The sequence below is a fragment of the Canis lupus genome, chromosome 14 (assembly GCF_048164855.1).
Source record: "Canis lupus baileyi chromosome 14, mCanLup2.hap1, whole genome shotgun sequence".
Classification (NCBI taxonomy): domain Eukaryota; kingdom Metazoa; phylum Chordata; class Mammalia; order Carnivora; family Canidae; genus Canis; species Canis lupus.
Window position 1 is genome coordinate 51040936 of NC_132851.1, and position 23125 is coordinate 51064060.

The following is a 23125-nucleotide window of genomic DNA, read 5'->3' on the forward strand; positions in this document are numbered from 1 at the left end:
GCATAGATGGCTCAGGTGGAAGAGCATGTGGCTCTTGATCTCAGGGTCGTGAATTCAAGCCCCATGTTGGGTGTAGAGATTACTTTAAAAAAAATAAAATCTTTAAAAATAATAATAATTAATAAAAACTTCTTTCTCAATAAGGTAACACTCACAGATTCCATTCCATCCACAGGGCCATTTTTTTGGCCTACCACACTACTGTCACATGCTAATAATGAAGTAAAATCTAAAGCAGGGGACAGGGTGCTGTCCCCTGCTTTGCCCTGAATTTCAGTAGCACAGGGTAATAGTATAAGACACTGGGAGAAATTAACAAGGCAGGAAACCACAAATGTTGGAGAGGATGAGGAGAAAAGGGAACCCTCTTACACTGTTGGTGGGAATGTGAACTGGTGCAGCCACTCTGGAAAACTGTGTGGAGGTTCCTCAAAGAGTTAAAAATAGACCTGCCCTACGACCCAGCAATTGCACTGCTGGGGATTTACCCCAAAGATACAGATGCAGTGAAACGCCGGGACACCTGCACCCCGATGTTTCTAGCAGCAATGTCCACAATAGCCAAACTGTGGAAGGAGCCTCGGTGTCCATCGAAAGATGAGTGGATAAAGAAGATGTGGTTTATGTATATAATGGAATATTCCTCAGCCATTAGAAACGACAAATACCCACCATTTGCTTCGAGGTGGATGGAACTGGAGGGTATTATGCTGAGTGAAATGAGTCAATTGGGGAAGGACAAACATTATATGGTCTCATTCATTTGGGGAATATAAATAGTAGTGAAAGGGAATAGAGGGGAAGGGAGAAGAAATGGGTGGGAAATGTCAGAGAGGGAGACAGAGCATGGAAGACTCCTAACTCTGGGAAACGAACTAGGGGTGGTGGAAGGGGAGGAGGGCGGGGGATGGGGGTGACTGGGTGGCGAGCACTGAGGGGGGCACTTGACGGGATGAGCACTGGGTGTTATTCTGTATGTTGGCAAATTGAACACCAATAAAAAATAAATTTATTATTAAAAAAAAAAGACACTGGGAGCAGAGTTCAGAGATACAACACTGTAATTGAACTGACTTAATCATAAGGACCCAAGAGAAACTCCCTCTGATTGACCAGAATTTTTTAAGATGACAAGCATAGAGGACTTTGCAGGGAGCTGGGATCCTGCATTACCAGGAAGGGGCAAGAACATCCAGTGACCTTACTATGTGAACACCTTTGTACACAATACCAGTACACAGAACCTGTGGCTGACTTGGAGGAAGTAGAGAAGAGACTCCTGCAATCTCTAGTTGAGGCCGTTAATCTGACAAGTCAACCCATTCCAGGTGACCCAACTCCTGCCTCTTGTGGAACAGTGTGCTTTGCCTCATGAGGAATAGCCAGCTTAGTGCTTATCAAGGCTTCACCAGCCAATCCCACGCAGCTTAAGCCTTCAGGTCGTTCTGGGTCTACATGATATGTGCCAGGCCCAGCCTGGGGCCAGTTTCAAAGGTCACACCTGATGTGTCTCAAACAAACTTGGGATCTGTAGGAGGTGAATGAACAAAGACCTGGAACACATACTAGACCAGAGGTAGAACCCTGGCAATTTGGGGTACCACAGGTACATACTAAGACATAGTCCAGCAGGGTTCCTTGTACCAAGACCTTACAGGCAGCACCAGCACATCAAACTATTTAAGAGCTATGGGTAGGGATGTAGGTAGGGCTGGATGGGGCTTGTTAAAACACCTAGGGGACTATCTTCGGGCAAGTCCTGAGATCGCTAAGCAGAACCTGAGCTTTGTTTTGTTTCATTTCATTTTGTTTTGTTTTAAAGAAAGTGAGTGCAAATTATGTTATTGTCTTTCTCCCTGCAGACCTGCCTTACTAATCTGCTACTTGATAGAACCCAGTGTAACACTCCAAACACTCAAGTAGATGGAGAATGTCCTGCCACCCTAACCATTCTCCTTCAGTGTGTCCGTGGAAAGCCCCAGCTCAGACCTCCAAAGGCAGAGCACAGAGTGAAGGCTGGCATCCCTGGATCCTTGGTTTGGCACTGAAGTAGGAGAGAGCATTACAGTGGAAAGCCTGGGCTGGAGGGTCAGGGTCTCACTGCTAGGGTTTGATGTTCTGTGATAAGATAAAGTGGTAGGTGGGCTTACTGCAAAGAACTGGGTTTTACTTGCTGGGAGCCTGTTCAACAACCCATGGGCTGCACCCAAATGCTTTTTAAAAAAATTATATATATATATATATATATATATATATATATATATATATATATATATATAGTTGTTTGTTTTGGGCTCCTGGTTCCTGCAGTATCAGTTTCTGTCAGACCAGTTTGTTAAAAAAGCACTATGAGTAAATACCAGAGGCCAGGATGAAACTAAAGTAGAGAGACTTAAGTTTTGTTTTTTTATAACTTGAATTTAATTCCCTCTCAGGGTTAAACAGAGTTCTCTTCAGAATAAAGACTGTCCATTGGCTGAAAGGGAGTTTCGGAGCTGGGGGACAAGCCTGGAGTTGGAGACGGGACCCTGAGGCATTGGAGGTGTTAGATTGCCTCTAGGAGCTTTAAAACACCAAGAAAAAAAATAGAGGAGTTGATCTTTTGTTGTATACTACCTATGTTCCTGAAAAGTTAGGGGAAAATGTTCTAAAGTGATTGCCATTCACAATGCAATAGGTAAGGTCACTGAAGGCTCTTCCCCAGAAAGTTTTATAATATGCCGTCCCTCCAGCGCTTGGACTAAGGTGAGATAAGTAAGAGGATGCCCAGACACTCAGCAATCAAGATGGATAATAATGAAATATTTTACCAAATCAATAAATGCAAAAAAATCCATGGTGAACAAATTATCATTTTTTACAGATAGGTAGGATCTGTCCCTGCCTCTGTTTTCTCTGAGGTTTTAAGCACCTACAACTGCAGTTGCATCAAGTGGAGGTAAGGCTACTTCTCTGGGTGAGAGATGGAGAGAAATTTGTAAGTAACAGCCCCCACAGTGCCCTCATCACCCACCACTTTACTAAAAACTACCTCCATAGAAACACCTTAATGACTGCTGGTGTATTCAGTGACTGTCTACAGGTTTTCATTATAGGATATGTCTCTGGATATTGGGTTGTTTGGGTTAATTTGAAAGCCTCTCTGCGATGGACTTCAAATGACATTCATGATCCCTCACAAAGAGACATATGGGCTGGATGACGGTGATGATGATCAGTGACATCCTAATAACCACCAGAAATAGAGTTAAATTGTTTTCATCAAATCTACATGTGTGAGGGGCACCTGGGTGGCTCAGTTGGTTAAGTGTCTGCCTTGGGCTCAGGCCATGATCCTGGGGCCCTGGGATTGAGCCCCACATTAGACTCCCTGCTCAGCAGTAAGTCAGCTTCTCCCTCTCCCTCTGCTGCTCCCCCTGCTTGTGTGTGTGTGCCTCTTGTACTCTCTCTCTCTCTCTCTCTCTCTCTCTCTGCTAAATAAATAAATAAATAAAGTCTTTAAAACAAACAAGCAAACAAATGGACAAAAACCTACATGGGGATACTGTGAGTGGTGCAGGGACCCAGAGAGTACAGCAGCAGAAAGAAAATGCGAGGTTAAATCCACTCTGACCCTATGTGTGAGCCTGAATTAACATTCTCAAGGAGTACCACTGACAAATTTACTTTCTTCTTTTTTCCTTTTCCCCAGTGGGTAGGAAGTCCCCCTCCTTGGGGAGACAGTGCTCCCTTGGAGTAGCAACTATACAATGATGAATAAAAGAGTGGTGTGCTGGGTATGTTCTACTCTATCCCACCAGATGGACTTTCAATCCCACTCTGTGCTTTAGTGGGATGATCTTTATGAAAGGTATCAACAAGGATCTCTGGTCCCAGGACTGTGAGTTGGGTTAGGAAAATGGGAGGCTACAGCAGAAGACTGGAAGTGGGAGAAGAGAGAGATTAAGGTATCAGGCCCCTGGCTGCCCTCCTGCTGGGCTTCAGATGGGCAGTGTTCCTCCACTAAAGGCCCAGGCTAGTCAGTTCCTCTTCCTAGCAACTCTGTCTGAACTTTGTAACCACTTCCTTCCACAGTCTCTTTAGACCTAAAGGTGAAGTTCTAGGGCTGGGGGTGATTGGTGGTGGGACTGGTCCTCAGCATCCCTTGTTGGTTTCCCTTAACCCTACCCACACCTTTGTAATAGCCTTTTATTAAACCAGGCTCCATTGTTCTTTGCTGGTGTGGCATCTGTTGCAGGACCCAGACTGATCTGAGTCACAGGTGCCTATCACCCAGCAAAGGTGGTGCACAGTCCAGTCCTCGGGACCCTTGACCCTGGCAGTTGTCTTTCCACTTGGAAAATATAGCAGCCCTGCCTGGTTTTTCCTGGCTGTGGGTCCTGGCACAGTCAAGTGCACCTGTGAATGAGCGAGCTGCAGGAAGTTTTTAAAAATGGGCAATTCCCATTAGCATCTCTGCCTCCTTGGATTTAAAATACTTGTTCAAGAATGAGAAGTTTGACCTCTTTCCCTAAGGTATCCAATCACATGAACTGAGAGAGGAAAGCCCCTACTCAGCAGAAGTAAAAGCTTGAGCAACTTTGTTACCATTAAGCTTTCTGCTTAATGTAAAACACTGAGAAGAGCAGAGATTTCAGGCCCCAGACAAGGTGCTCTGTACCTCTGCAGTTGAAAAGATGACAGATGACAAAAGACCAGAGGTACCATCTGCCTCCACCTACATCTTTAACTTGGTGTCTCATACCTACTGTCTCTTGGAATGAATGTGCTCAACACTCTTACATACTACCTCTTCTGCTGGTTGAGGAATCTATACGATCAACTTTTTATATGGGGTGCGTTAAAAAAAAAAAGTTGAGTGGTAAGTTTGACATGGCAAGGGATTGTGGGCACAGGCTGGCACTGAAAAGCACTGAATCAAGACAGCAGATGCAAGCCTAGTGTGCAGGATCTGGGTCATCAGAGCTGCTTCACCAGCGTTAGCTCAACCTGGATGGAGGTAGGTCTTCCAGAGCAGGGGGCAAGGAGATTCTGATCTCCTTTGAGAAAAGTGCCACTACCTAGGTTGTTTTCTTTCTTGCTTGCTTTCTTTTTAATCAGAGTTCTATAAGCAACAATATCAATAGACTTGTTTTCTTTTTCTTTCCTAGACTAGCACTGAGAGTGCTAATGAATATAAATAAAAATGGGCCATTTAGCAAAATTAATCTTTACAATAGCAATGAGAATAGTGATTAACTCCAGCTAGTAAAGAGCATATGTGTGTGTGTGTGTGTGTGTGTGTGTGTAAATTCAAGCTACACTAAATTTTTGCACTTTACCTTATGTAGCTTATACCTCAAATTTTTTAATAGGGTCATATGAGATAAGTTACCTGATACTGATACTGTATATAAATAAGTCTTTCCTTCTTTTTTTTTTTAAGATTTTATTTATTTGTTCATGAGAGACACAGAGAAAGAGAGGTAGAGACATAGGCAGAGGGAGAAGCAGGCTCCACACTCCCTGCGTGGGACTCCTCCCACATTGGGACTCGATCCCGGGACTCCAGGATCACACCCTGGGCTGAAGGCAGGTGCTCAACCGCTGAGCCACCTTTAAGTCTTTCCTTCTACTCCTAAATCTGCCATGGATCTCCCTTCCATACTGCTGATCACTGTCTAAAACTCCAATATGTAATCCACTGGATATAATTTTTAAAAATAGTTATGGATTCACAGGAAATCACAAAAAAATTGTATGGGAAAGTCCCATGCACCCTTCCCTCTTTCTCCCACAATGCTGTCATCTTGCATAACTATAATATCAAAACCATGAAATTTATATTTGTACAAGCCACAAAGCTCATTTAGATTTTACCAGTTACACATGCATTCTTGTGTGTGTGTGTGTGTGTGTGTGTGTGTGGTTCTATGCAATTTTATCACATGTATAGATCCATGTAACCACCACCACAATCAAAATGCAGAACCATTCCACCACAACTTGATAGGATTTTAATAGGAGAAAAGGTAGTATTTATAGTCCTCCTCCATCTCCCTAGCTTATTTCCTGTTCTATAATATACTGAGGAGTGATGACTGGGGAAATCAGAGACATCTCGTTTCCCCTGATGATTATTATTGATCCAGAGGTGGGTGTGCAATCTAAATGGGTATTTGGCCCAATTAAACAGTAGAGTAGGGACACGTGGGTGGCTTAGTGGTTGACTGTCTGCCTTCGGCTCAGGTCATGGTCCTGGGGTCCTGGGATGGAATCTCATATCGAGCTACCCATGGGGAGCCTGCTTCTCCTTATGCCTGTGTCTCTGACTCTCTCTGTGTATCTCTGATGAATAAAAAAGTAAAAATTTTAATAGATGAATAAATAAACAGAGTATGAAGAGTCTGTGGTTGGGAGGAACATTTTCTCTCTCTTTTTCCCTGTGTCTCCCTCACACCTCTCTGTAAGAAAAGCCAGGTGAGCCTCAATAAGGAAGCACTGCCGTGTAGCTCTGATGATCCTGGCAGGTAATTTACAACCCTAAGGAAAATCAACAGTAGGATGAAGCTGAGGACAGCAGAGTGAAGGAGTGGAAAAGAACCTAAATTCTAGAGGACATCATCAAGAAATTGATCCCCAGGGTTCCTTGGGTGGCTCAGCGGTTTAGCGCCTGCCTTTGGTCCAGGGCGTGATCCTGGAGACCCGGGATCAAATCCCAGGTCGGGCTCCCAGTGCATGGAACCTGCTTCTCCCTCTGCCTGTGTCTCTGCCTCTCTCTCTCTCTCTCTGTGACTATCATAAATAAATAAAAATTAAAAAAAAAAAAAGAAATTGATCCCCACTGTTACTGGAGCCCATCCTTACTCTAGGCTTACCCACCAGTGATACAGTGAATTTCTTATTGTTTTAGTCAGTTTAAGTCAGGATGTTCTGTATCTTACAGTCAAAAGCAAGATAGGGGCACTTGGCTGGCTCAGTTGGAAGAGCATGTGACTCTTGATCTTGGAGTCATGCATTTGAGTCTCATGTTGGCTATAGAAATTACTTGAATAAATAAAGTTTTTTAAAGACAAAAGCAAATTAATGCAAAAGTATTACAAAACAACCCATAGCTAACATTATATTTAACAATGAAAAATGTTAAATGCTATCTCTCTAAGATCAGGAATAAGACAAGGATGTCTGCTCTTACTACCTCTACTCAACATTGTGGTGAAGGTTCTAGCCTGGAAAATTAGACAGGAAAAAGAAAATCACTTTGACTAAAAAAGAAAGAAGCACAATTATCTCTATTCAAAGTTGACATGATTGGGTGGCTCAGCTGTTCAGCATCTGCCTTTGGCTCGGGATGTGACCCTGGAGTCTCAGGATCCTGGAGTCTTCCTGCATGGCGCCTGCTTCTCCCTCTGCCTGTGTCTCTGCTTCTCTCTCTCTCATGAATAAATAAATAAAATATTTTAAAAAAACCAAAGTTGACATGATCTTGTCAAGAAAATACTAAGAAATATGCACAAAAAAACTATTTGAACTAATAAGCAAGTTCAATAAGTTTACAGGATACAGATACAAAAATCAATTGTATTTCTATACACCAGCATGAACAATCCAGAAGTGAAGTTAAGAAAATAACTTCATTTATAATAACACTAAAAAGAATAAAATATCTAGGAATAAATTTAACAAAAGAGGTACAAGACTTGTGTGCTGAAAACTTGTAAAATATTGTTGAAATTAAAGTTTCAAATAAATGGGAAGTCATCTGTGGTTATGGATCAGAACACTTACTATTGTTAAGATGGCAATACTCCCCAAATTGATTTACAGATTTCACATATTCCTTATCAGAATCCTGGCTCCCTTCTTGCAGAAATTGGTAAGCTGATCCTAAATGCATTTGGAAATTCAAGGGACTCAAAGCCAAAACCTTGAAAAAGAACAAAGTTAGAAGACTCACTGATTTAAAAACTTACTACACTTTCTAATATGTCTCAAGCAAGGGAAACAAAACCAAAAATAAACAATTGAGACTTCCTCAATATAAAAGTTTCTTCTCAAATGAAACTAGACCACTCTCTTTCACCATACACAAAGATAAACTCAAAATGGATGAAAGATCTAAATGTGAGACAAGATTCCATCAAAATCCTAGAGAAGAACACAGGCAACACCCTTTTTGAACTTGGCCACAGTAACTTCTTGCAAGATACATCCACGAAGGCAAAAAAAACAAAAGCAAAAATGAACTATTGGGACTTCATCAAGATAAGAAGCTTTTGCACAGCAAAGGATACAGTCAACAAAACTAAAAGACAACCTACAGAATGGGAGAAGATATTTGCAAATGACGTATCAGATAAAGGGCTAGTTTCCAAGACCTATAAAGAACTTATTAAACTCAACACCAAAGAAACAAACAATCCAATCATGAAATGGGCAAAAGACATGAACAGAAATCTCACAGAGGAAGACATAGACATGGCCAACATGCACATGAGAAAATGCTCTGCATCACTTGCTATCAGGGAAATACAAATCAAAACCGCAATAAGATACCACCTCACACCAGTGAGAATGGGGAAAATTAACAAGGCAGGAAACCACAAATGTTGGAGAGGATGTGGAGAAAAGGGAACCCTCTTACACTGTTGGTGGGAATGTGAACTGGTGCAGCCACTCTGGAAAACTGTGTGGAGGTTCCTCAAAGAGTTAAAAATAGATCTGCTCTATGACCCAGCAATTGCACTGTTGGGGTTTTACCCCAAAGATTCAGATGCAATGAAATGCCGGGACACCTGCACCCCGATGTTTCTAGCAGCAATGTCCACAATAGCCAAACTGTGGAAGGAGCCTCGGTGTCCATCGAAAGATGAGTGGATAAAGAAGATGTGGTTTATGTATACAATGGGATATTACTCAGCTATTAGAAATGACAAATACCCACCATTTGCTTCAACGTGGATGGAACTGGAGGGTATTATGCTAAGTAAGTCAATCGGAGAAGGACAAACAGTGTATGTTCTCATTCATTTGGGGAATATAAATAATAGTGAAAGGGAATGTAAGGGAAGGGAGAAGAAAAAGACTCCTAACTCGGGGAAATGAACTAGGGGTGGTGGAAGGGGAGGAGGGCGGGGGGTGGGGGTGAATGGTGACGGGCACTGAGGGGGGCACTTGACGGGATGAGCACTGGGTGTTATTCTGTATGTTGGTAAATTGAACACCAATAAAAAATTAATTTATTTAAAAAAATAAAAAAATAAAAGTTTCTTCTCTTTTAAAATTTTATTTATTCATGAGAGACACAGAGAGAGAGGCAGAGACATAGGCAGAGAGAGAAGTAGGCTCCTCATGGAAAGCCTGATGCAGGAATCGATCCCAGGATCCTGGGATCACACCTTGAGCCAAAGGCAGATGCTCAACCACTGAGCCACCCAGGTGTCCCAAAATAAAAAATTTCTGCACAGCAAAGGAACAATCAACAAAACTAAAAGGCAACGTAGGGAATGGGAGAAGATATTTGCAATTGACATGTCTGATAAAGAGTTAACATCCAAAATATATAAAGAACTTATAAAACAATGCCCCCAAAATGAATAATCCAGTTAAAAAATGGGCAGAAGGCATGGAGAGACATTTTTCCAAGGATACACAAATGGCAAACAGACACATAAAAAGATGCTCAACATCACTGATCATCAGGGAAATACCAATCAAAACTACAAGGAGATATCACCTCACACCTGTCAGAATGGCTAAAATCAACAACATAAGAAACAGGTGTCGGTGAGGATGTGGAGGAGTACTTGTACTGTTGGTGGGAATGCAAACTGGAAAACAGTATGGAGGTTCCTCAAAAAGTTAAAAATAGAACTACCCTAAGATCCGGCAATTGCATTACTAGGTATTTACCCAAAGAAAACAAAATATACTAACTCAAAGGAATATATGCATCCCGGTGTTTATATCAACATTATCTACAATAGCCAAATTACAGAGACAGCTCAAGTGTCCACTGACTAAAGAATGGATAAAGAAGACGTGGTACACACACACACACACACACACACACACACACACACACCACTAGAATATTACTCAGCCATAAAAAAGAATGAAATCTTGCCATTTGCAACAACGTGGAGAGCTAGCTAGAGAGTATTATGCTAAGTGAGATAAGTCAGTCGGAGAAAGTAAAATGCCATATGATTTCATTCATATATGGAATTTAAGAAACAAAACAAATGAGCAAAGGGGGAAGAAAAGAGAGAGGCAAACCAAGAACAATAGAGAACAAACCAATGGTTACTAGAGGGAAGGTGGGCAGGGAGATGAGTTTAAAAAGTGATGGGGATTAAGGAGTACATTGGTTGTGATGAGCACTAGGTATCGTATGGAAGTGTTGAATCACTGTATGGTACACCTGAAACTAACATTACACGGTATGTTAACTAACTGGAATTTGAATTTAAAAATTTAAAAAAAGGGCAGCTCAGGAGGCTCAGCAGTTTAGTGCTGCCTTCAGCCCAGGGCCTGATCCTGGCGACTTGGGATTGAGTCCCACGTCAGGCTCCCTGCATGGAGCCTGCTTCTCCCTCTGCCTGTATCTCTGCCTCTCTCTCTCTCTCTCTCTGTCTCATGAATATATAAATAAATTTTTTTAAATGAAACTTAAAAAAAAACCCTACTACAAAGCTTCAGTAATATAGACAGTACATAAGAATTGATATATAAATTGATGAAACTGAATTAAGAGTCCAACAAAAAATGCTTACATTTATGGTCAACTGATTTTCAACAACAGTGCCAAGACAATTCAATGATAATAAAATTCACCAGATCATGCTGGGACAAATGGATATTCACATACTAAAGAATTAAGTTGAACTTCAATATCATACCATGTACAAATATTAATTCAAAGTTGATCAAAGACCTAAATGTAAGAGTCAAAATTATAAAAATTTTAGAAGAAAACTGGTGTGTAGCTTCACAACCTTGGATTTGGCAATGATTTCATATATAAATATGTGTGTGTGTGTGTGTGTGTATACCAAAAACACAAATGACAAAATAAAAAAATAAATCCATTGGACTTCATCAAAATTAAATACTTTTGCCTCCTCTTGAGCCAGTTCCATCCCTGCCTGCTTCAACCATAGCTGATGTGGAGCACACCTTCATTGCCATCAAGCCAGTGTGCATGCAGCATGGATTGGTGGGTGAGATTGTAAAGCTTTCAAGCAGAAGATACTCCACTTTGTGGCCATGAAGCTCCTTCAGGTCTCTGAGGAACTCTTGAAGCAGCACTACAATGGCCTGAAAGACTGTGTCCATTCTTCCCAGGGCTGGTGAAGTACATGAACTCAGGACTGGTGGTGACCATGGTCTGAGAGGGCTAAACGTGATGGAAATGGGGTAAGTGATGCTTGGGGAGATCAATCCAGCAGATTCTAACCCATGCACCATTCATGGGGACTTCTGCATTCACGTTAGCAGGAACATTAATAATGGCAGTGATTCAGTAAAAAGTGCTGAGAGAAAAAATCAGCCTATGGTTTAAGTCTAAAGAATTGGTTGACTTCAAGTCTTGTGCTTTTGACTGGATCTATGAATAAGAGGCGGGCAAAGCATCCGTCCCCTTTGGTACCACTTGGGAGGGAGATCACTCCTAGATTATGGAGTTCACCCCTCCACAGTCCGTGCATTCAAACTTCCTATCTGGAAAAAAAACAAAAAAACAAAACTTTCTGCCTGGAAATGTACCACCTGGGTCCTCACCTGGAATTAAGGACTTTTTCTCCCAGCTCCTGGAAATGTGGCAAGAAGACAGTGCTCAAGTGTCAGCCCTCTCTGGGGACTGCCTTTGATGATAAAAACTGCCTTTCCCAAAATCAGCTTCTTTAAAGGATAACCCACATTCGATGGCTAATCAAAAGTCATTGAATGCGACCCAAGTAAAGGCCCAACCCCTCACTCCAATTTGGGGCAACTCTGCGAACTATTTCATATCTACATCTCCCTGTGGGATTGGTTTGAAGCCTTTTGCTGAGTCTACATCACAACTCAACATCTCCCTTTATTCAATCCTGCTTCCTTTCCTTCCCTTTCCTGGGTGTTGGGACCACTTGCAAAACCTGAAGGGCATGAGCAGTAGATAGCTGAGGCCTAGGTCCCAAAAATCAGTGGGACCAAGTTTGTCCTTACATGATTTTCTCTTTCAATATCCCACCAGTGTGAGTTGCATACATGCTGGTTCCTTTACCAGTGAATACATAAATTAAGCCAGTAACATTTACACTAGGAAGGCAACATTCCTTTTTCTTTTTTCTTTTTTTTTTTTTTTTTTTAATTTTAGGATGATTTTTTTTTTTTTTAATGATAGTCACACACACACACACACACACAGAGAGAGAGAGAGAGAGAGAGAGAGAGAGGCAGAGACACAGGCAGAGGGAGAAGCAGGCTCCATGCAGGGAGCCCGACGTGGGATTCGATCCCGGGTCTCCAGGATCGCGCCCTGGGCCAAAGGCAGGCGCCAAACCGCTGTGCCACCCAGGGATCCCAACATTCCTTTTTCAAAGACTTTTTCCATCTAGATCCTTCTTATCAGGGAAGGGAACGCTTTCTTTATTCTTTGGGAAAGAATTCTTTCTTCTTTTTTCAAGGGGAATAAATAAACTCTTCAAACAGTTGTAGACTCAATGAGTTAGTATATGTGAAGGCACTTAGAGCAGTGCCCAGCATGTGTAAGTGCTATGCTTACCAAAATAAGAAATCAGAGTATTTCTGAAGAGCAGTTTCCTTTGCTATCCCAGAAGGACTCCCAGACTTAATGGTAAAGTTCTGCAGTTTCTCTCTGTGGGAGGAGAGTTGTCAGTTCTTTCATCGTCCTTTGAGACACTTACCTGAATGTGTGGGAGAGACTCTCTCCCATAAATGTGTCAGAACACTCTCTGTGCTCTATGATAATGTGTATTGCATTCCTCCGTGATGGGACCTATTGCAACACCATCATGGATTTATGTGCCTTGTGATTCCTGAAAGGGGTGGATTACAGTACATGGTGTCCCTTAGGCCATGAAATCCACCGCCCCCCCTTTGTTGTTGAGTCATACCTGGGAACTATTTCTTATATGTGCCCTGTTGAACACATTTTTGAAAACACTGATCTCTTCAAGGCGACTATTTTAATTTAGAAGAATATTTTTCCCAAAGAACAGCAGGCTAGAAGTTCAATAGAGCCAGTTGGTGGCCATGACACTAATAGTCATAACTCCTCTTTATTGAGTACCTACTAGGTGTCAAGTGTTGTCCTGGGAACTTTAGAAGCATCACCTCATTTAACTCTCTTAATAGTCCTTATATAGATGGCCATTTTAAAGATAAGGAAATTGAAGAACAAAAAGGTTAAATAGCTTGCCAAGGTCACACAGTGAATAGTGGAGCCAAGATTCAAATCCAAGTCTGTTTGACTTGAAAGCCTATGAGTTTCTATTTCTGGTTCGAACATGGTGATATAAAGCATTTCTCTTCTCTTCACTGGTATCAGCCAAAAGCAACAAAAAGACAGAAAAACAAAGACACAAATTCTTTTTCCTAGAAAGTAGGAGATAGCTGAAATCCCAGGTTTCCACTTTATTGGAAGGACTGCCCAAAGCAGTAAAGATTACTTAAGGGGGCATGTGGAAGCAAGCAGAAAAAAAAACCTACAGCCAGGGGACACAGTAGCTATGTGTCTCAGAAAGAGCAGGGTGCAACTCCTGAAATCGAGGGGCAAAACCTAACTCCCCTCATTCACAATATAGGGCAAGTGTGCATTCGCTGGTACCAACAGCTTCCCTAGATCCTGTTTGGTGTTAAAAGACAGAGATGAGTCTTCCTAGGAACCAGAGACTGGCCCTGTTTGCAAGAAACTGTCTCTGCAGTAGCACAAAAGAGTCCTTGGTTGTAAAAACTTCACTGCTGTTTATCTTGATTGGTTAGGGAGAAATAAACTCAACAAACTCAAAACCCCAAATCAGGGGTGCCTGGCTGGCACAGTCAGTTAAACATCGGACTCTTGGTTTCAGCCCAGGTTGTGATCTCAGGATCATGAGACTGGGAACTCCAAGCTCAGCACAGAGTCTGCTTAAGATTCTCTCCCCGTCTCCCTCTGCCCCTCCCCTCCCTCTAAAATAAATAAATAAATCTTAAAAAATCAAGAAAAATTTCAAGTAGCCTGACACTTCCCCTTACAAACTTTCTCTAAAGAGCTCAAGAAAAAACTCATTTCCTGCAATGCTGAAGAATAGAAACCAGTGCAAGGAACTGTAAAAAGATCCTCTAAGGAAAAAAAAAGTGGAAAAGTGCAAGAAACCAAATGGTAGACAAAGAATATGCACAGGAATAATGCGTCTATAAGCAGATAATAATTGTGATCAAGTATTCTATCATGAATCTCTAAAACATAATGAAGCAACTGCCTCTATGAAACCAGAACATAAAGCAAACAATTCTACAGCTCAAGAAAAATATGGGGAGATGATAGGATGAAATGAAGTGGCAAAGCTCAGATGTCAGTGCCAGCCCGGAGACAAAGCTCATGCATTCATCTATGTACAGTACTAGTAGGAGCCAGAAAGGATGATAGAAAATGCAAACAGGGGAGGGTTTTCTTGTGACCAGAGCATGACTGGAGGGGATTATTTGGCACTAGGTGAGTTTATCTCCAGAAATCCAAAGTGATCTGTTATGGTTTTTGGTCAGCTTAAGGGCTGATTCTAATGACAGCTTTCAATAGATATGTCTTCATGAAGCTCAAAGTTAAAAAAAAAATAGATTGTGCCAAAATCTCTCTTAGCTGTCAAATTGTTGCATGGGGAATTTAATTTGAAAGAATCATAATGGAAAAAAAAAAAAAAAGAATCATGCCTAGTTCATCTGGCTGGCTCAGTCAGTAGAGCATGTAACTCTTGATCTTGGGTGCCATGAGTTCAAGCCCCATGTTGGGCATAGGTTACTTGGAAAAAAAATCATGCCAAAGAATGATTACTATAGGTAAATATTAAAGGATTTTTTAAATCCCTTTACACACATGTGATAGATAGGTAGACAGACAGAGAGACATAGGTCTTACATATCCTGTAAACTAAATGCAAAGGCTAGGCCTTTCCCAACAGGGACTACAAATAGTGTTGCTTTTCCTTCATGTTGCCTAATTATATCAGCTTAAGCCCTCATTTAGTTTGCTTTCAGGAAACCTAGTGTTAGTACACACCAAGTATCACAGAAATTGCTAGAAAAATTTACTTGCTTCCAAAATCCATCCCAGTTGTCCCATACCTCCTTAGTAATGATCAGGCCATCTCTGAGCCATCTTGGGCCACCAGTTGGTCTGCCAAATCCCTCCCCCCAGAGGTTCCTAAGTGTTCTCCCTCTGGTTGCTACTGCTTTCTCTTATACTGCTTCATCCCAATCTGGCACAACCCCCTCCCTTGTTTCTACAGAGTACTAGCTGAAACCAGGCTGTGATGTTTAATAAAGATTTTCTGGAAGCTGGTGGTTAACACGAAGGAATTATAACATAGGCCGAGAATCTTCACAGGCCTTGAACCTTCCACATAACTCCCTTGTGGAGCACAGCTTTGCTTAAACCCTAGCCTACAATCACGTAGTGAGGCCACTGACCTTTACTTCTTTCCTGACCTCATGAGTGAGTCTTCTTTGCCAAGTGTGTATCTTCTTTGCCAAGAATTCAGGTTCGAGTAGAGGAAGGAATTCCCCCACTCACACCTGTATAAATCCCCCTTCCAACAGCCTTGTCTTTTGTTCCAAGACCTAACTTTTCCCAGAATAACTGACAGCAGGAATATCTCATTCCCAATCAACAGGGCTAAACTTGCCCCAACTGGGTAAACAGTTTCTCACGAGGTGGAAACAATTCAATATTCTTTTGGATCACAGGCTAGCGCCAGGTCAGGCATAGCAAACCCAATCCAGTTTGTTTTTTATAATCTCCTTTCATTCAAGAGAACAACTGTTCAGCTATTTTCAGAGTCTTGTGTCCTGATCTCTTGTCTATTTGCACACCAATACACGTGCATCCCTTTACCAGAAATTAAAAGCAATATACTGTCTATCTCTTACACATTATCATTCAGGGCAGTTTAGCTCCTTGGAGACACACATATCAAGTCCATCCATTCTAGAAGATGACGTGGTAGCCAGTCTCTGAAGATAGCCCCCAAAGAACCACACCTTCTGGCATTAAATACTTGTATAGTCCTCTCTAACAAGAAATCGGAGCTAGCCCTGTGACTCACGTATCCAATAGAATGTGCCAGAAGTGACCTTGTGTCAGATCTAGGTTGCACTTTTGGGAGCTCTAAGCCACCACATAAGAAGTCAGGCTACACTACTGAAGAGACCACATAGAAGGAGAGGCCATGTACATAGAGGTCCCAGCCCTCTAGTCAAATCTGCTGCAGCTCCAGATAAATGAATGACACCTTTTTGAAGGTTCCAGCCAGATCACTACCCAACTGCAGCTGCTTGAGAGGCTCCAAACCACTATGTTTTAGAGTACATTGTTATACAACTCTAAATAATGGAAATATAGCCTGTTGTTCTACATGAAATTCAGAGGAAATAAAAGAATAGTTTACCCTAAAGGAGAATTCTCTACCCCTCATCTTTTATCTGCTTAAAGATATAAAATTGTATTTGTCTTCCTTTTGATATTTCAGATATGTTAGGCTTAGTTTATAAGGCTCAAGTCCAAAGTACCATTATCCTCTTAACCCCCTAGACATTGCGGGTGTAGCCCATAGCCTTCGCAGAACAGTTTGGGCCTGAAATCAGGGTACAGGGAGCTCTCTCCCCTCCTTCCATGATTAACTCCAAGGGTCAGGGCCTTTCTCTATTACAGCAAATGAATTTAATTAAACCTGCTTATGAAAAAGCATGCCTTACATTAAGTTTTACAAGTATAAAAAAAGAAAGAGAAGCACACATGTATGAAATTTGAAAATATTAAGCTAGAGATGTAGGCATGAAATGAGATGTTAACAAAGTAGAACAGAATGTATTGTACAACTAGATTGCTCTAATCTGACCTTACAACATGGCTTTTAGTAGAAGTACATCTTGACCACTGCCTAAGGGAATCATTACTGAGGCAATAGTTTTATCAGGTGCTATCTTACCTCAAATATATTCTTGCAACATAGAATGAGCGGATAGTATTTGATCACCACTTACCCAAATAACCAATTCCCAATTCCCCCAAAACAATAGCAAGGGTACAGGCTGATAAATTGTTTTCTGCCAGTTAGCAACCTCTCGTCAATCCACAGTTGACTAATCTTGGTTTTCATAATGGCCTTCTACTCTTATCTCACAATTCACAAGGTCTTAGAAAGACAATTTCTATTTATTCATTCATCCATTCGTTCAACAAATATTCAGTGAGTACTTACTGTACAATAGGTACTCCTCAAAACATTAAAAACAGGGTAAAAACTCAATTCTAGCTTCCTTACCACTGCCACAGCAATTATAGAACATTCTATAGGTTCACAAAGTATATTCCAACACCTTATCTCCTCTGGCACATTAAACTGGTCACCAAACAAACCTCTTGGAGAAGATGAGGCTAATTCCATCCACTTATCTCTAGGTTGGTAGGATTTGTTTTCATAACTTCAGCACCACTTAACAAGAACTGTTGTGGGACACCTGGGTGACTCAGTGGTTGAGCGGCTGCCTCTGGCCCAGGGTGTGATCCTGAAGACCAGGGATTGAGTCCCGCATCGGGCTCCCTGCATGGAGCCTGCTTCTCCCTCTGCCTATGTCTCTGCCTGCCTCTCTCTGTGTGTCTGTAATGAATAAATAAATAAAATCTTAAAAAAAAAAAAGAACTGTTGTGTCCCTGCATTATTCCAAACATAAATAATGATAATGACATCTCTGCGGAGAGAGACCTAATAGCAATTTCTTATCGACAAGTGGTCATAAACGTAGGTGATGATGCCATTGCAAAAATCACCATTTATAAATAATACAATGCACTGAAAAACTAAATGCTCCTCTGAATAACAGAAATGATGTAAGCTGAGATAGAAAAATAAATGGACAATGTGCTGTGATATGAAGTGTTTTATAAATATCTCCTTACATCATCCTAAACTTGGGTGGAAAATTAGGGGGAAGAAGCTGTATTCACATGTGTTTTTCTCTGGTTCCTGAGTACTTCTCAGAATTTTCCTCAAAAGGTGGTCAGTTTTGTACTATAGGCCTTAGGACAATGTCCAGATTTCTTTAGGTGGACTTGCTAAATTATTAAATAAGCTCAGGCAAATGATATTACTAAATATTTTATCAGTACCAATAAAAGCATTTTGAACACATGGCAATATTTTCTAAAAATAGGTGAGTTCTAGAAGCTTCAGAGCTCAAAAAAAACAAATATTCAAAGAGTAGTGCGGATTTCTCATATTTAAAATGTGGGCGTAAGATTCGTATTTGCAAAAATTTGATTGTCTCTTCCAATATGTGAAAAATAATTTAAACACATTGGAAATGGGTGGCTGAATGTTAGTGGTCATTTGAAACAAGTTTCTCAGAGGCCATATCTAGAGGTCAAGAAATTTTAAATCTAGTTTTATTTTTCAGACCAGAGTGAAATTAACAAATGTTGAAACCTATTAATTTTACAGATGATAGTGGATCCCTGGGTGGCGCAGCGGTTTGGCGCCTGCCTTTGGCCCAGGGTGCGATCCTGGAGACCCCGGATCGAATCCCACGTCTGGCTCCCGGTGCATGGACCCTGCTTCTCCCTCTGCACTGCACTCTGCCTCTCTCTCTCTCTGTATGACTATCATAAATAAATTTTTTTTAAATTTAAAAAAATTTTTACAGATGATAGAGGGGCCCTTGGGTGGGTCAGTCCATTAAGTGGCAGCCTTCAGCTCAGGTCATGGTCCCAGGGTCATGGGATCAAGCCCCAAGTCGAGCTGGCCACTCAGAGGGCAGCCTCAGCCTTCTTCTCCCTCTCCCTCTGCCATTCCCTCCTGAGAGAAGTGCCCTCTCATTTTCTCTCAAATAAGTAAAATCTTTTTTTTTTTTTTTAGTAAAATCTTTTTTAAAAAAGTTATAGATGATGGAAAAATGAGGAGAAAGAAAATAAGAATGCCCTGTTTCCCTAGGACTTCAAAGAATCCTACAGACATAACTTCATCTAAGAAAACAACTCTGCTAATTATATTACATATAATTATATTATTATCTATAATAAGATAATCTCATAGTTGCCTGTTTTATAGAAAGAGAATTCAAGCCTTTGGAAGAAGAATTGTGCAAAAGTGGAAAAACCAGAAAGAAACCCCCAGATCTTCTCTTCGGCTCAGACTATACCCTTCTTGTAATTTGAGGTGTATTTTCATCCTGATCTAACTGGCTCAGTGGATTATGAACCCCTCCATAGTGGGAATGTATCTCCTTCATGTCCACATGTGTCTCTTTCATGTCTCCCCTACCCCTCTTCCTGTCTCTGCTCACTTCGATTCTTTTCCTCTCTAGTAACTTCTCAGTCTTTTTGTAGGCTTCTCTTGACCAGAGACCTCCTAAGTCTTGTTGGTATTGGTCCTTCCTTGGCCCTTTGTCAAGTCCTGGCCATTAGCCCCTGATATCTTTCTCATATCCACATTTGCTTCTCCATTTCTACCGTTGTTGCCTTCTGTTTTTCAAGTTTTCATCATTTCTTTTATGGACAAGACACCAGCCTCCTTTACTGGTCTCTCTGACTCCAGACACATTTCCTGGCCACCCATCCACCACAATGCCCCCAAAGCAGCTCTATAAAAATCAATCCTTCGTTCACCTTCAGTGGATTCACATCCAGAACAATAGAATTGGCTCCCTTTCTATGTAAACAGTCTAATCCTACACCAATTTCATACTTTTTAAAAATCCTTTGTTGTTGCATTTTATGCTCTAGAAATAACAAACTCTGTAATCTTTAAATATGCTAGGCCTCCCTGCTTTTCTATGTTCTGTTTCTCTGCTCTACCCTTACGTATAGCTGTCAATGCCTATAAGCCCCTCAAGTCCTGCTTCAAGCATTCCCTTCTCTGTGAAAGCCTTCCCTGACTCCCCAAGGCAGGTTTTGTCCTTCCTCCTCCACGTCCATTGCATCCATATACAACTCTTTGAGCACTGACAACATAGACTGTGAGGCAGGATCATATTTTAATGAACTGGAAAAACTCAATCTTCCCCTCCTGTGTGTCTCCTTTACTACTACTATAAAATAATTCACCTCAGGTCACCAAATGTGTAGGTTTATCCCCACACCAAGCAATTCTCTGTAACAGAGTGGAGTTCCCTACAATTCATTTTTAAAAGATTTTTTTAAAATAAATTTTAAGTAATCTCTACACCCAACGTGGGGCTTGAACTCACAACCTCCCTGAGATAAAGAGTTGCAGGTTCTACTGACTGAGCCAGCCAGGCACCTTGACCCCTACAATCTTTTTTTTTTTTTTTAATATTTTTATTTATTTATTAGAGAGAGAGAGAGAGAGGCAGAAGCAGACTCCATACAGGGAGCCCGACGTGGGACTCAATCCCGGGCCTCCAGGATCATGCCCTGGGCTGAAGGCAGTGCTAAACCGCTGAGCTACCCGGGCTGCCCTGACCCCTACAATCTAATTCAATTCTAACTGTATCTACCTGGAGTTAGTGTCGGATCCCAAAGGTTACGGGTTCAGTCCTATAAGACTGTTCCCTCCCTGCTTCAGATGCCAAACACAAGTAGTAGGTCTCCTACAACCAAGTAGTAGTTGCCCTATAATGTCTGCCTGATTTGGCTACAAATAGAAGGTTCCACAACCCCTTCCTCAGGTTCAATTGATTTGCTAGAACAGCTCACAGAACTCAGGGATACATTTACTTAGGTTCATGAGTTTATTAAAGGATATGACAAAAGATACAGATGAATAGGCAGATGAAGAGATACATAGGGCGAGGTCTAGGAGGGTCCGAATCCAGGAGTTTCTGTCCCTGTGGAGTTGGAGTGCATCAGCCTTCCTATGTCTGGATGTGTTCGCCAACCTGGAAGCTCATCAAATTCTGTGCTCTTGGGATTTTTATGGAGGCTTCATTGTGTAGGCATGATTGATCATTAATTCCATTTTCAGCCCTTTTCCCTTCTTAAAAGAATGGGGGGGTGGGGCTGAAAATTCCAAGTTTCTAATTGTGGTTTGGTCTTTTGAACCATCAGCCCCCATCCAGGAGCCATCCTGGAGCACATTCAGAATTGCCTCATTAGAAAAAAGACACTCTTTTCACTTAGGAAAATGCAAAGGTTTTGGGAGCACTGTGCTTGGAGCCAGGGCAGACACCAGTATATTTTTTTTATTATCTCACATATATTAAATTATATAATTTTTTCCTTTTATATCAAGGTATAACTTGCAGATAGGAAAGTACACAAGTCTTAAAGTGTGCAGCTCAATGGATTTTAGTATGTGCACTACAGCAGCACCACTATCCAGAACGAATACAAACTCTCTTATGCCCCCTCTAAAACAGGTAATGACCTGTAAAGGTCATTGATTGTTGCCACAGATTAGTTTTGCCTGCTTTTGAACTTCATATAAATGGAATCATATACAATAATATCTTTTTATGTCTGACTCCTTTTTTTAACACTACTATCTTTAAGTTTTATCTATGTTATTACATACAGATGTAAATTTAATTGCTGAGTAGTATTCCACTATGAGACTACCATAATTTATCAGTTCTTCTGTTGATAGCCATCAGGATTTTTCCAGGGGGTTTTGTTGTTGCTGTTGTTGTATTAACTATTATGAATAATACTACTGTGAAAACTCTTGCACTATCTTTTGGTGAATCTAAAGACTCAGTTGATACAGACCCAAGAGTGGAATTGCTGGTTCATGAAATATACCTATTTCAGATCTAGTAGAAAGTAAGCAGGTTTCCAATTTATACTCCTGAAGGCAGTATAGACAGATGGATAATCATCTATCCATCTGATGGCTAGGATTACACATCCTCAGCAACTTAGTATTGTCAGTCTTTTTAATTCTAGCTCTTCTAGTGGAGGTATTAGTGGATTTCACTGTGATTATCTGGAATTTTCTGTTTCTAGGATCTCCTGTCACCTCCACCCATCTCTCATTTGGGCAGTAGTGAGAATATTCTGTATTCAGTGCCCTCAACATGGGCTTTGTAGAGTAGAAATGCAGACATGAAAAGACAGAATTGATTCCTAGCTTTTCAGTTTAAAAATAGACTATGAAACTCATGCTAGAGGACGTAGCTGGAGAGAAAATATATTTAGTCCCCAAAGCCTTTCCTTGGAGCATCAGTATCTGGATTTTGAGTACCAAGGGCTAAAATCTCAAAGAATTTAGGGCAATAAGTATTTCTCATCAATAAATTTGAGAGAATGCATGCTTGTAAAAGACTGGGCTCTTCTCACTCTAAAGTTGGTAAAGATCTTTGGAGCAGAAGTGAAGATCAAGAACAAATCTGATGAATGTCCTGCTCTGGACCAAGTCTGAGGATGGAGTGAGGAGAAATGATGGAACCTCCATCTTGGTAGAGGTCTACCAAAGGAGAGGAAACTTGTCCCTAAACACCAGTATCATAGGACCTGCCTGCACCCAGCATGCAATGGGCACAGAGTATAAATGACTTGAAGGTGCAATGAGACAGTCCCACTGACATTCCCAGAGCCATAGAGTCAGTTGAACAAGAGTCAAACATCCCATGGTCTGAAAGAGATGTGAAGGTAACTGAGAGAGCAGATGAGCCTGAGAAAATCTTATGATTACAAAGAAAAAACAGCAGTGGATAATTGCCTGGACCTTCTGATCAATGATCTGATGAGAAAATAAAGTCACCTTGGAGATTCCAGTGGGAAAGAAGTCATTTTTGCCCCAAAGCCTGAAGGCAGGGCTGGTTTAGTGCAGGTGGATTATACCTTTGTCTACATGGTGTGATTTTAGGGATTCAAGCAGCCCCCTTCCTTCCCATCTGCTCCTGTTGGGTGATGCCTTTTATTCAGTGGTCAGTACTCTGTTGCTTTAATTTGAGATTTTGATCCCTGCTAAAATGGAGACACATTTGGGAG

General features: G+C 41.2%; 1 pseudogene; it reads left to right on the forward strand.

The window, feature by feature from the left end:
* Positions 1 to 3834: 3834 nt before the first annotated feature.
* LOC140603551 (nucleoside diphosphate kinase B pseudogene) lies at positions 3835 to 11597 on the forward strand (annotated as a pseudogene).
* The last annotated feature ends 11528 nt before the right edge of the window (positions 11598 to 23125 follow it).